The sequence below is a fragment of the Streptopelia decaocto genome, assembly GCF_964273445.1.
Source record: "Streptopelia decaocto genome assembly, chromosome: 2".
Classification (NCBI taxonomy): domain Eukaryota; kingdom Metazoa; phylum Chordata; class Aves; order Columbiformes; family Columbidae; genus Streptopelia; species Streptopelia decaocto.
Genome location: NC_138655.1, coordinates 27109639 through 27123290, shown reverse-complemented (window position 1 = coordinate 27123290; position 13652 = coordinate 27109639).

Sequence of the window (13652 nt, the reverse complement as noted above, 5' to 3'; positions counted from 1 at the left end):
TTGCCTACAACAGAAAGAGTTACAGTTGCGGTCACCTCCAAACTCTCTCCGCTCTTCAGCGCTGCCAGGGACGTCTCCGACCCGCCTGCTCCCTCCCAGCGGAGCGGCTCCCAAAGCGCCTCGCCCGGCACCGACCCCAGCGGGGCGGCGGGGCGGAGCGGGGGCCGGGGCTGCTTTCGGGCGGGGAGTGGTGGGGTCCCCCCAGCCTCCCGCGGGCCTGCCCCCCTTCCGCCCCCCGCGCCCCCGCCGCCCCGGGGGAAAGGAGTCACCGTCGGAGTCGTAGTGGTGCCAGATTTCGAAGAACTGGGCGGCCGAGATCTCCACGCCCTGCAGGTGGGTCTCCGCCGTCATGCTGGGGGCGCGGGGGGCGAGGCGCTGTCCGCGGTGCTGACTCTGCCGGCGCGGCGCGACAACGGCGGCAACGACGGCGACGGCTCCGACGGCTCCTCCCGCCGCCGCCCCGCCGAGGCCTATTTATGGGGCCGGCCCGGCCCGGCCACTCCCCCCGGCTCTGCCCTCCCTCTCCGCGGGCCCCGGCGCGGCCTCCCCGCCCTGCGCGGGGGGGCCGGGGTCTCCCGCCGGCGGCACCAAGGCTGGGGCCAGCTCGGGGACACTCTCCCCGGGTGAGCCCCCTGCGGCCGTCACCCCTAAACGTGGGTCAGAGTGAGGAGGGTGCTGGTGCCGGGTGGAGGCCCCGAGCAAAGAGAACAGAGCTGGGTCACCCAGGAGCTATGACCGGTGCCTCACCGAGGGAGAGTGTGCCCATGAGACATGGGGGATGAGAGGATGAACAGTTTCCCAGTTAAGCCATCAAGTTTCCAACTGGGAAAGGTTCCTGGATGTCAGAGCACAGTTAATAGCACTGTGGGATGTCCCAGTAAAAAAAAAAAAACAAAACGTGGGACACCATGCAGACTGCACAGAATCAATTTTTCACTGCTCCATCACCAAACTAGACCTGCAGATAGCTCCACGAAGGCTTAATCTTAGACGTGATGCAACCCTTTAAACCAATATTCCCACTGTGATACCACAGGGTATTAAGATATCCATATTGAGATAGCATGGGAACAGACATGGTAAATTTAAATATACTGTCCTAGAAGGTAATTTTGTCCCAGCAGGTAAGTACAGAAAACCACATTAGTCAACTTGCTGTTTCCATTGTGGAGGTGTGAGGGACACTACCACAGTTACTTCTGAATGGGTAAGAATTTTTTTTTGGCAGATCAGCCTTGGAGACTCTCTGTCTTATAGCAGTTGGGTTGGTGGGAGGGGACCAAGCAGCTTACCAAAGATCTTCCTTCTGTCATGTGGTAACACGGTATTGTACTAACAATAATGATTAGATCCCTTTTGGGACGACTCATTTTAGTCATCAGGGTTACCTGGGCATTCTGAAGAACTGAAACTGTCTTTTTCCTTTTGGACTTTCTCCTGGCAATATTTCTCAGATGCTACATGGACTTAGCATGGTTTGATGGCCAAGACGGTGGGCTGGCATGACATTGCCAAATACAGTGGGTAGCATAGTAAAGATGGAGGATGAGAATAGCTGGGAAAACATGTGAATCCCCATGTGTTAAGTGATCAACATGAGCAACAGTAGGACAACAGTATTTTAGGAGGATAAAAAAATAATGGGATACTGAAAAAAACAGAAGACAGCAAAATGCCAGATAGATAACCAGCAGGATGAGAGGTGGATGCTTAGTTAAAGGCTGACATGTCCTCAGAGGGATTTCAGTAGATTGGGTGGCTGAAATCTTGTATGCATTATGGAACAAGATGTGGGCATAGCGATTAAGTAATCATGAGACCTTATACTTGATTCCCTCCATCTTTCCATTCTCCTGTTTCTCCACCTGTTATGTACAGCTTTCTCTCATTCTGTTGCTGCTATTTGGCTGTGAGTTCCTGAAGAGATACATCATGTTGGCCTATGTTTTGTGAGATGCTGAACAAAGCAGCAACTAGGACGCAAGACACAAGAATCTCATCATCAATCCTTTAATTTCAAAATATGTGTAAATATTAGTGAAAAATGTTCAGAATAGTTTTACGGCCACAAATATTGTACACTTGCAAAAGGACTGAAGAAATTCTAAGTATTTCCTTACAATCAGGCTTTGTGCTTCTTCATGTGAAAAAGAAATAAAATTAATGACTGGGTCCGTTTCCCATTAGGAAATGTTTTTCGGGCATGGATTTCTCAGAGTATTAGATTTCAGTGGGAGCCAGATCCTGAGACTTCTGCAGTCTGCCTACATCTCAGCTTGAAAATAAAAATCTGAAGGCAATGCATTTCCATAAAATAGCAATGATGATGGAGAAAAGGAGAGACAATTCATGAGGCTTCTCTTACCAGGCCTTGGCAAGCAGTAGCACAGTGACTCGAGCCTGGGATTATCCTTTGTGATTGGATAAGACAATGGGGTGCCAGTGACGCAAGGGCACTGAAAGGAGACAAAGGTGGGGCTGGCATTTCCATCATTTTTAGATAGAAGAGGTCTGCGCCAGTGAGGCAACTTCTTGTATTTGCCAAGCGGATTGAATTACTCTGTTCAGTGCAGAATTTCAGCTTCCAGCAGCAGGCACAAATGGAAATGAAGTACTGAACCTGTTTCAACAGACCTCTGACTTGCATCTTATGTTGATTTGCTAGTTGTTGTGTACCATTTTCCAAAGGCACATCAAATTTTGTGCTTTTTACTTTTCCCTGGCTCAGAAGGCTGGAGCTGAGCAGGCGAGAAGAATTCAGCACTCTTTGGGGCCAGCCTAACCTTGCTCATCTGACTGCTCAGACTTTTAAATGAACAGGAGCTGTAATGTTTACATTTTCAGAAGTTCTCAGAATAAAATATTTTACATAAGTCATATGTGGCCAGGAGGGTTTGAAAAAACTCTCACAGGAACCTTCAAAATATGCTGCTTCTCCCCACCAGGGACATGTATGATTGTGTGCAGGTAGGAACCTTGGATACACTGTCCTCTCGTTATGCTAACATACACAAAATCAGTATTGTCTGCAGAGCATCTATGTATCTTCGTGCATTCTTTGTAAAGCAGTGTATCAAGGTGAATGGGTTTGTATGTTCTCACTGCTGCACTTGAAGGGATCCTGCGCAGGCATAACAGTAGCAGACATTTCCATGCAAAAATAACCACTTATATAACTAACTGCACACCATATTTTCATGATTAATGAATTACCAAGACACCATTCATATTTAATCCCACTGGACTCTGCTTCTTATGCAAAACTAAATCGGAAACTGGTCATTTCAATTCCAAGAAGTTATTAATTTCCCTTGAAAGAGGAAGCACTGGAAAAGATTAAAAAATGCAGATATATACAGGATGTGATCCATAATGCAATGAAGTCCATGCAAATTTTTCCAGTGACTCTAGAGGGCTTTATACAAGAATGAAGTTCTTCTTATTTTCAGAAATTATATGTATGGTGATATGCATATATACACACTGATTAATGAATTACTTCACTGAGAAGCCGAAGCCTTGTCATTCATTTTAGCTAGAGCTACTTGAAATTCTTCTTGCAAAAAATGAGCCAGATCCTTATCTGGCAGAAGTCAGAAATGCTACACTGAAGCCACCGGGGAACTTGACCCAGAATCTAAGTGACTATGATTTTCTTTGAAAACATTTGTTGTTCATAGCTGTTCTTCAAATGCTTTCCATTAATAAGTTTTTGTATGTGGGTTTCCTGACTACCAGACTTCTGTATTCACTCTCTGAACAGTGTCTAGCTGTAATATCCCAAGGGTTTCTCAAGATGTGTGGAAATCAAATATGCCAATTATAATAGGAATCCAACCTAAAATATCCCCCAAATAAAAACAAGAAAAAAAGTAAGTAATTCTCGGTCAGAAAGCACCAATATTTCAGCATCATGTGCTGCATCACAAACTTGATTGTAATGAGCAGAGACCAAAAGAGACCCAAAGACTTTCAAACAAGAATATTCTATATGAACAACACAAATGCTCTGCAGTGATAACAGAAGTCATTTACTCACTTATTCTCAGTCCACCATCAGAAGATATGTCAGAGACAGGGGTGATTGTGTCAGCTCTCTTCTGAAAGGCCAAATTCATGTGTGATCCTGAGGTGTGGCTGGATTTCCCTTATAAACATCTTCTTTCCCATCTGACACTTAGTGATGACTGGCAGCACAGTCATTCTTGAAATATCTAGAAGGAAATTCTGGTCCTTGGCTGTTATTGCTCACTACAGTCCTGCTTTTCTGTAGAGAACCAACACAGTAAGAAGCATTTTGAAAAAGTGATTCCCAAGATTTTGATTATAAACTTTTCATGATTGTCAGATATGGAGAAGGTCTCTTTTACGCTCTTCTATACTCCTATATTAAGACACATATCTGAAGACTTCATAACTGGAAGGATGGATAAGGTTTTAAACAAATTTTCAGACATCAAGATCTCTTAAACAAATACAAAAAGCAGACTTGTCCTTCATCTTGAGCCTAACCACATAAGAATTATAGATTTTAAAGGCACTAGATAGAGTCTTCCATCAGAAAAAAGAATGTAGATTACAGTAATTCTAAACAAGGTCAAACTGCTATATCTGTACAGAGTCCTGCTAATGTCAGTCTTAACGGTGATTTGTGTACAGACCAGATGATAGGTAAAGGCACCTGCTTTATAGAGTGACCCTAGGAAACCAAAACGTTGGGAAGACTTTTTTTTTGAGTAAATCTTTGATCGAGATACTCAAATAAGATCCCTAAGCTTACTCCTGACACATAAAGCAGACAGAACAACTGGAACAGTGTTGGTACCTGTTTTGGGCTGTGGCAGAATTTGCAGAGGTAGCACTGGGCTCTTGAAAGCATTTGTGCGACTGCCAGCAAATATGGCTGGCTGTGGCTGGAAGAACTTGTCTTTTCAGAATGTTCGGATAATACTACCAAATAATTTATGGTTTACTTTCTCTTTATCTACATTTCAATCACTATGTGTATTCTTTAAAAATGAAAAAGAAAATGAAGCACTGAAGTGAATGATCTATCTTAAACTGGCCTTGGCTTATATAGTCATTACAGTAAACTACTATTTGCACAGGAAATATATTATGTAAATAGTGATTTACATGAGCCTTCATTATTTTTCAAAGACAGAATTATATAGAAATATATTTTTAATACACCAGACAGAATAAACTGAAATAATTTTAAGGATGTGAAATGTGTTTTCATATAAAAGGTAAATTGGTGAGCTACTTGTAAATTCAGATTGCAGCAAGCCTTAAGGTGAAGCCAGGGACAAATTCATCCCCTTTTTACCTATTTTATACTCTGCAGTTTCATCTATAGCTTTACAAGGAGCAACATACTGATGGCAACAACAGATTCCTCAGTATTAGAAGGCCCAAAGTCCATGCAACCACGCTTTGCCACGTCTTCCCAGTCTGTAAGATCCTTGGAGCCATCAGAATACTTAATTGCAGCTCCTTTCCTTCAAGGACCGCATGGATACCCAGCACAGGCCTCGCAGATGGTGGCAGCCCAGCAGCTCCCAAGACAAAGGAGTGTGACAAGTTGTGGCTCCAGACATGGGGGAATGGCTTTTTTATTTGAAGGAATCAAAAAACCTGTTTGATGTATGAAAGGCTCTGCTGGGGTGTTGGTTTATCGGTGCCACCAGGAAAAAAGCCTGATGTGGATAGGATCTTTTTGAACCTCTACAATACCATAGGTCAACTAGGAAACCAAGAAGAAAGAAACCATGCAGTGTTCTATTTAGCTCCATCTTTTCCATGATAATGATTAACTGTATTTTTTTCTTGTATTTTGCTGGCAAATACCTGCCTAACTATGAGATTTAGAAGACCCTCAGAGACGACCTAACTCACACCAGGAGAAAGCAGCTCTTCTCCCCCACCTGCCACAGTCCTGTAACACTTTCACATTGGTGGGGTGTGAGGTGCTGTGAAGTTACTGTTAACACCAACGTTAACTCTGTCATGAGGAAATCTTCAGCCGTTGCCTTGAGCTCTCTGCATGGCATGAACCGAGTGGAGATGGGCTGCAGCTGACTGGACCCAGTGCTTTCACCAAGAGTCTGATCCAATGTTTGTTAAAACCTGTGTTTGTCTTTTTCTTGATTTTCGGTGAGTTTCAGAGGAATTTTTAGTCACTTATGTTGATATTTTTATTATCTTTCTGCTGTTTGGGTAATGTGTATTTGCATGTAATTCCAAGCAAATTGAGCATAGTTTAGTAGTCTAGTAAGCAGTTAACTGGAATGCTAGTGCTACTGGTGGTGTTAGTGGTTGGTTACCAAAGCTTGCAGACACCCATCTTGTGAGACATCTTACAGGGAGACTGATGGAAATTTAAGATCCCGATTTAGGAGGATTGTCTTTTTCTTTGAAAGATTTTAGAGCTCCTTTTGCACGTTTAGGATACCTACACTTTACCCAACTCAGGCTGTGTCTTGTTTACAGGGCAGTACACATGCTCTGGTTGAGAATTAGCTCCACAAACACGAGGAGAGCTGTGCGTGTGTGTGTGTGTGTGTGTGTGTGTGAGTGGTCCCTGTTTGCAGAATCCTCATATCCTGAGCACTGTTTTTGTTGTTGTTTGTTTGTTTGAATTTGTTTGTTTGTTTGTTTGTTTGTTTGTTTTAAAAAAAGAAATCTGAGCTCACGGCTGTCAGGAAGCTCCAGAGTTTGCTCACAGGTACCACAGTCTGGGTGCATGGGGACACCCCATGTCATGCCTGCTCCACAGCCAGGAACATCCATGGGGCATGATGCCACTGGGAGAAAAAGCTGACTGTGTGATCAAACCTTGGGAATTCAGCTTAGGGCTATGTTAGGTGTGATAGGATCCAAATGAAATGGCATCCATCCCCTGCGAGCAAAATGGGAGAAAAGTGCCCCCCTCTCTTCTCTGTACATATCCTTAACTGAAGTTAATGCTCTTTAAGAAGAGCATGAATCACAAGAAATACAACTTGTGTCCTAGAGTAGTTATGCAAGATAAAAACATATTGTTAATTTGTAACTAGGAAATGCAATGTTCTTCACAAAGGTTGAATTAAAAATTTAAACTGGAGGTTTTTCCAGTTTGAGCTCACAGCACAGCCCTATCTTGTCCAATCTGTGTGTTGCAAGGGTCTAGCACAACATAAAGGCCACTTGAAAAAGTATTCATTTTAGCAGAGTCATGGAATAAGAAAGAGTTTAATAAGTAGCCCCAGCCTTCTGTAAATAATGGAAAAACTTGTGTTATCTCACTCTATATTCTTTTATTACAGTTATAGGTCAACCCACACAACTTCAAAGACATAAAATTACATGGTGAGAGTCTCAAAGTGTAATATGGAAAAAACAATAAATAAAGCAAACAATATTATAAGGTGAACAGGTTCATCTTTCATCTCTGATGAACTCAAAACTAGCTCAGCAAAAGTGACGTAAGTGCCACTGTAATAAAGATCTCAGTCACTGCAAGCTGCTGCACAGAAATGCAAGTTCTTGTTATGTGCAGGAATCTGTGTGATCAATGATCACTGTGACTGAATGCCTACAAAAGCAGGCATGTAACTACTTTTTTCAGTGCAACATACCAACAGCTGTAGTTCAGCTGTAAGGTCCATTTTTTATGCATAGTTCTCACTAAAGATCAGTGGCTGGTAACCATGTATATCAAAAGAATAACTCCTCCATACACTATTTATCTCCTAAACAATATGAGCTCTTTTTAGATAGACTGCTGCATTCTTTTAAGTATTTGTGGCTTTTTACTTTTCATATTTCTGCCAGTTTATCTCGTTTCTTACTCACAGATTAAAAAATGTGTGATTTTATGAAGAAAATAGAACATTACATTGGGAAGGTAGACTTGCTAACAGTATTTTCCATCCCTCTGATCTATTTAAAAAAAAAAAAAGTTAAAAAAGTTTAATGTTCTTTGAAAATATAAATAATTTACTTTGTAGATGAGTTCAAGATCAGAAAGAGAAATTTAGTAAAGAATCTCTTTATTAACTCTCCAAGGCATATCACTTTTGAAGACAATGGACAGCTATTTCTAAGTAGCTCCTGGAAATGATTTCAGCACCTGATAAGCACAGTGGCTTCTTGGAAGCTTCTAAATGATACAGTAAAGGGCAGGTTTATTTTGTTTTGTTTTTTAAAATAAGATCCATTCTACCTGTCTGCTCTAGCATTCAAGATTAGAAGCTTTCCTTCCAATAATACATAACATAACCACTTATCAAAATTGTCCAAGGTTTGCAGTAAAAATACAATGAGCAGGTTTGATATAAGAGCTGGACCCTTTTCTGAGCAAAGATTGGTGTCTGGCCTTGTGATTGCGGAAAGAAGTGACATTTACAACAGCCAGAGAATGGAAAATGTTAGCAAGTTAAAGCAAACAGAAGCTAAACATTAGGCTTTCACAACACAACAGTGCAGTGTGTCCAACTTGTTATCACTTTACAACTTTAGCCTCACAGCCCTCTTTCTGAACTCAAAAAGTTCTTTGTTACTTCTTGATCAAGATCGACCTGGATTGCAGGTCTATTCCCACTGTGCCTCCCGCGATAATGCTACTGTGGGAGCCAGCAGAAATTTAAGGACTGTGCAGTTCAACCTGCTGCTCTATTTCTAATCAATGAGTGTGAGTCTTTAGTACCTGACATGCAAAGTGTTTGGAGGTGCTTGCTTTCTCTCCTCAGCTAAGGACTAGAAGTGGTCACCAGCAGGACTGCCAGTTTGACCAGATGGAAGCAATGTAAATCTTGACAACTTCATCCTATATTTAAATAGCTACGGACTAAGCAAGGCAATGAAATGAAAAAAGTACACATTGCAGACATACTGACTGATCAGGTTTTGTACTCAGCCATACAGGAAAAACGTATAATGAATACTTAACATGGCTGCTGTCCTGTCAGGGCACAAGCTTAACTGTCCAGGTGTTCTTCTCTCAGTCTCACCTAATTGCAACACAAGACTGACCTCAACTCCAGGTTTCTAGTCCCCTGTCTGTTTGTGACAGAAGCACAGGGATGCTGCCAGAAAGCCTGTTCTCTTCCAGAGTCCCACGAGCAGAACTTTTTGCACAAGTTTTCCTTGTGATCCACCATTAGCTGCAGCAGGGCTATTCACCTGGAGCATGGAAATCCCACGTATTCAGGTGCCTGGACTGACTCCCAACTGCCAGTTTGTCTGCAGTGAACCTATCCCAGATATGGTGGAAATCAGAATAATAGCCAGAGGTTCCCCACAACTTTTCAGCAATGCCTCACTGGCTATATTAACTTGCTCAGTTTCAGAATGACTATTTTGAAATGTCTGTCTGTCTGCTTATCATCACGCCCCTGCTCTTCCTACAGCCTGGAGGAGGGTAAGGAGGAACTTGGCCCTGTGCCATGGAGAAGCATGGAAAGCAAAAGTGGCAGATAAATGTTGTCCCCTCAAAATGAGTTATTTTCCAGCCTGAAGCTATATGTGAATCTGTGGCCAGAATGCACAGAAGAAAGTCTCCCAGAAAGCCACAAAGAATTGAATAAACCGAGAAACAGTAAAATGTGAACTCAACACCGGCAACACTGTAGTCTGACAGAGCCTGTGTTAGACCTGAAGGAGGCCCCAGGAACTGATTCACCTTCTCCCTCCACCTGTGAGGAGGTGACTTTCTGTGCTGGCACTGAGCCCCATCCAAGTCCTGGGTTTGCTCTGTGGAGCTCATGCTTGACTAACCAAAAGCTTGCTCAGTGGGTACCCCGCACACTTTAGAGCAGTCTCATTACAATTTTCCATTCGAAATTGCATTGTTCTCTTTATTTCAGGAATATCCTACATGCCTTTTGGGCTGACTCAACCCATCTTCTCTGCAATATTATCTAGGGTACAGATAAGTGGAAGAATTAGAAGGGTTTTATATGTCTGCTTTTAAAATTTTGAAACACTTGGAACCCTTGCCTTTGAGAAAAGTTTGCTAACTTCAGCAAGCCTTTCCAGAACTTTTCTAGAGATTTACAACAACCTTTTTCACCATATGTATTTCCATTAACAAGCCAAGTTCACAGAGCAGGATTAATCTTTAATCTTTAATGTTTCAAGTAACCTGAAGACATATCATTAAATATTGCAAGCCACATTTCCTACCTGGATGCCAAGGCATGGCTTCTTTTAGCTCAGAGCAACAATGGACATATGTGTGTTGATGCTTTGCATGTTGGTATGAAAACTGTAATATAAAGGACTTCTCTAGTTTCTTACACAGTACTCATATTCTTCCCTTTTGCTACCCATAAATCTTCAAGGTCATCTGTTCCTAAAGCTAATGTACAAAGCAGATACAATTCAAGAAAGTGGGAGGAGGCATTGATTTCACAGGATGGCATAGTGGGCAGGCTGGATTCTTTAGGCAGCAAAGTTGGCGGAAGCTTTCTCAAAGGGGACTTCCTCAAGGGGAGATCACCAGTAATGATGATTCATGATCTTCTCTCTCTACATATTTGGAAGACAGTAAGGCACAAGCACACAGCAACAGCATACTCCTAAAATGCTGACAGCCAGAAAGTATCATCTGGTACTTGTGTCTGGAAGACGCGGCCCAGGAAACCCCACCAGAGGTGATCCCCATGTGGGAGAAGGTGAGTTAAGTTCAAACAGGATTTTTGCACTTATCCTTAGTGCAGAGCATAGGAAAGAGCTGCTTCAGTCTGGGAAGTGTCTGCAAACAGTCTTAAATGTTGTATGAAGGTCTTTAAACCTTGAGAAAAGGCCTTTTTCATTAACTAATATGCTTGTAATATACCCAGACCCATAGCTTCTGAGATGTTCTGCATCCTTCCCCTGTCAAATGGTCACAAAGTACTTACGCGAAAAAGGAAAAACACACTTTTGGGAGGCAGAATGATTAATTAATTCTATCACACTGGTCTGATTGTTGGTTTTACACACACAGGCAGTCCATACCACTTGGTGTGTCCAGCAAGCTATAAACATGGACGTTTGTGTCCTGTGCCAGGCAGGGGCTGGCTGGGTCACTGGTGGCAGGAGCTGAAAGGACCAAATAATGTTCACTTCTTCCCATCTCAGTGATTGCTGTTGAGAGCATGTCTTATATCAAAAGAAAGGACTAAAGAGTGCTGAATTTAATTTTTAAAAATTTATTTAAAAAAGAAAAGGACTTGTTTATATAGTAAGGAAATATCTTAAGACTTCTTCCGGATGAGCTACATTTTTTGCCTGAGTCCCATCAAACTAGAAACCTCATTTCTTCATTGTTTGAAACTTCTTAGAGAGGAAAAGCTTTGGGCTTCTGAATGCTGATGTTGTGATATAGAAATATTTGAAGTTCTCTTCAGGTTGAGTAAGTTTATTAATACTGTAAGTTAAATGAGTGCCCAATGTGATTTTCTGTGCTTTGAACCAAAGTTGTTAACAAATGCTAGAAAACAAGTAAAAATTTAACCCTTTGTAGCTCAGTTTTTGAAATGAGTCTTTCACCTAAGAGTGTGAAGGTCTGGCAAAAATATAGTATGTATTGTTTTGTCAGATTGCCTGCAAAGTCTGTATCTAGGAACCTATGAACACACTATGTAACTTCTTAAAGCTCAAGTGCACACAAATCCTATTAAAGAAGTGGAAGCTGCAGATATTTGCTATCACTTCATAAAGGCTTTTTTCTGCAAGCAGAAAACATTATGATCATCATCACTTTTATGACTTTTTATGGTGTGTACTGTAGCTCAAGTTGGAAGAAGGTGAACTTTTTCCTAAACCTCTTAAACGGAAAGAAATTACTTTTTGATCAGGGGCATAGCTAATTCATGATTTCAGCTGCAAGGGCCACCAAAACATGCACATCACCCAGCCAGAGGGGTCTTCAAACTTAGATGTCTGATGTTTCATTTAAGTCCACTGAGCTCAAGCTACTAGTTTGGAGAGTCTAAAAATTTCTTTTTAGAAAATCAATGCAGGCTACGTAGTGATCAAGACATTATATTGAACTAGGGTCAAATCTTCCCAGCACCAAAAGAGAGGCAATGGAATGGAACAAACAGTCTAAGACAAAACTAGTCGGATCAGGCATAGTTAACTTGAATTACTGGAGAAGATCTATTTTAGACTTAAGATTAACGAGTTCGTATTGCTGTGGGCATCACACTATCAGACTGGTTAACACCAGTTGCTCTCCCGGACATGCTCTCCAGATTAACCAGGCATGAAGTAACAGAACCTAAATATAGGCTTCTATTTTTATTAGCAGGTGCTATCCTTACCAGGTAAAATTTCTTCTTCCTTCCCTTGTTAGCATACAAGGCTTCTATACAGTTCATTGCTTTAACGCAGAGACAAAACAGTCAGGGAGTGTTCACATAAACACTTTGCTTTGGCAAACAAAAGTATTTGAAACTGTGAAAGGGAATTTGGTGCAATCGCTTTTAGTAGCTCTCCTTGACAATGCTGGAGTCTTTCTAATGCCTTTTAAATACAAGGCATTTGTAAAAATGTGAGTTAAATTATTGCTTATGTAATGCTCTCCGCTGTCAGGGAGTGCTAGTCCGGGAGTTGTACCTCTGATTCAGTCTCCTTTATCAGCTTTTCCAGTTTATTTCAGCCCCCTTTGGACCTGGGTCCTTTTCTAAGCAAACAATTGTGTATGATTCAGAATATTCTGGGTTTGGAAGAAGACCCCATTTTTTATTTTTTAATTTATGAAAATAAAAACTCAGCAACAACAAAAAAGTGTTAGTTTCTATGGTTGTTAGAAAAAAAAAAAAGAAAATTAACTACTGCCTGCTTTTCTGCTCAAGGTCTTCATTAGGAGGAGGGTAAGGAGAGCTCTTTCAAGCTTTTATCAGAAAAATACTCTGGTTAGACCGGCTCCTGCAGCCTTGCCTCAGTAAGGCACTTTGTTGCCAGCAGCAGGTCACCATGCCCAAGAAATCTCACAGCACTGGAAGGAGTTCCAAATACCATTGCCCCAACACTCCTACAGCTCGGCTCTGTGTCATCCACACAAAGCAGCCCTGACGCCAGCTTATCTGGCTGGGGAGATCCACAGACTAATCAAAGTCAGTTTGACAACTACCGTGGCACCTCTGTGGACCAAGGTGGCTGGGTTACATGAGAAAACGACTCTCAGTAACTAGAGAAATCCTTCAACAGCTCTAACACCTACTAGCAGGGGAGGCTGGGAAAATGGTGACCCCTAGGTCAGGGAGGCATGAAATCCACCTTAGTGCCCACTCACTATGGGGACAAGGAGATCTTTGACTTAAAGTTATTAATATATATTTGTGTTAACAACTTGAAACCTAAATTTGTTTAGTGCATGGTAGTCCTCATGTGCTGTTGGATTAGTGACTAACTGGCTTGTGAATGGGTTGGCCAGCTTCTTATCCCCACTTGAGTTAAAAAGTGTGAATTTGGGAGGGGAGCACTGATTCTGTAGAGCAAATACAGTAATCTAATAAAGGAAGGGAAATCAGAAATAGAGATAAGTGAGAATCACTTCTATGTTAGCTGCTATCATTTGTGATTTCCTGGCATTTACAGATTCAAGATGTGTAAGATCAATACTCAAGATTTTAATACCTGCAGTAAATTATGCCTACAAAATCAGTGCATGTACCCCA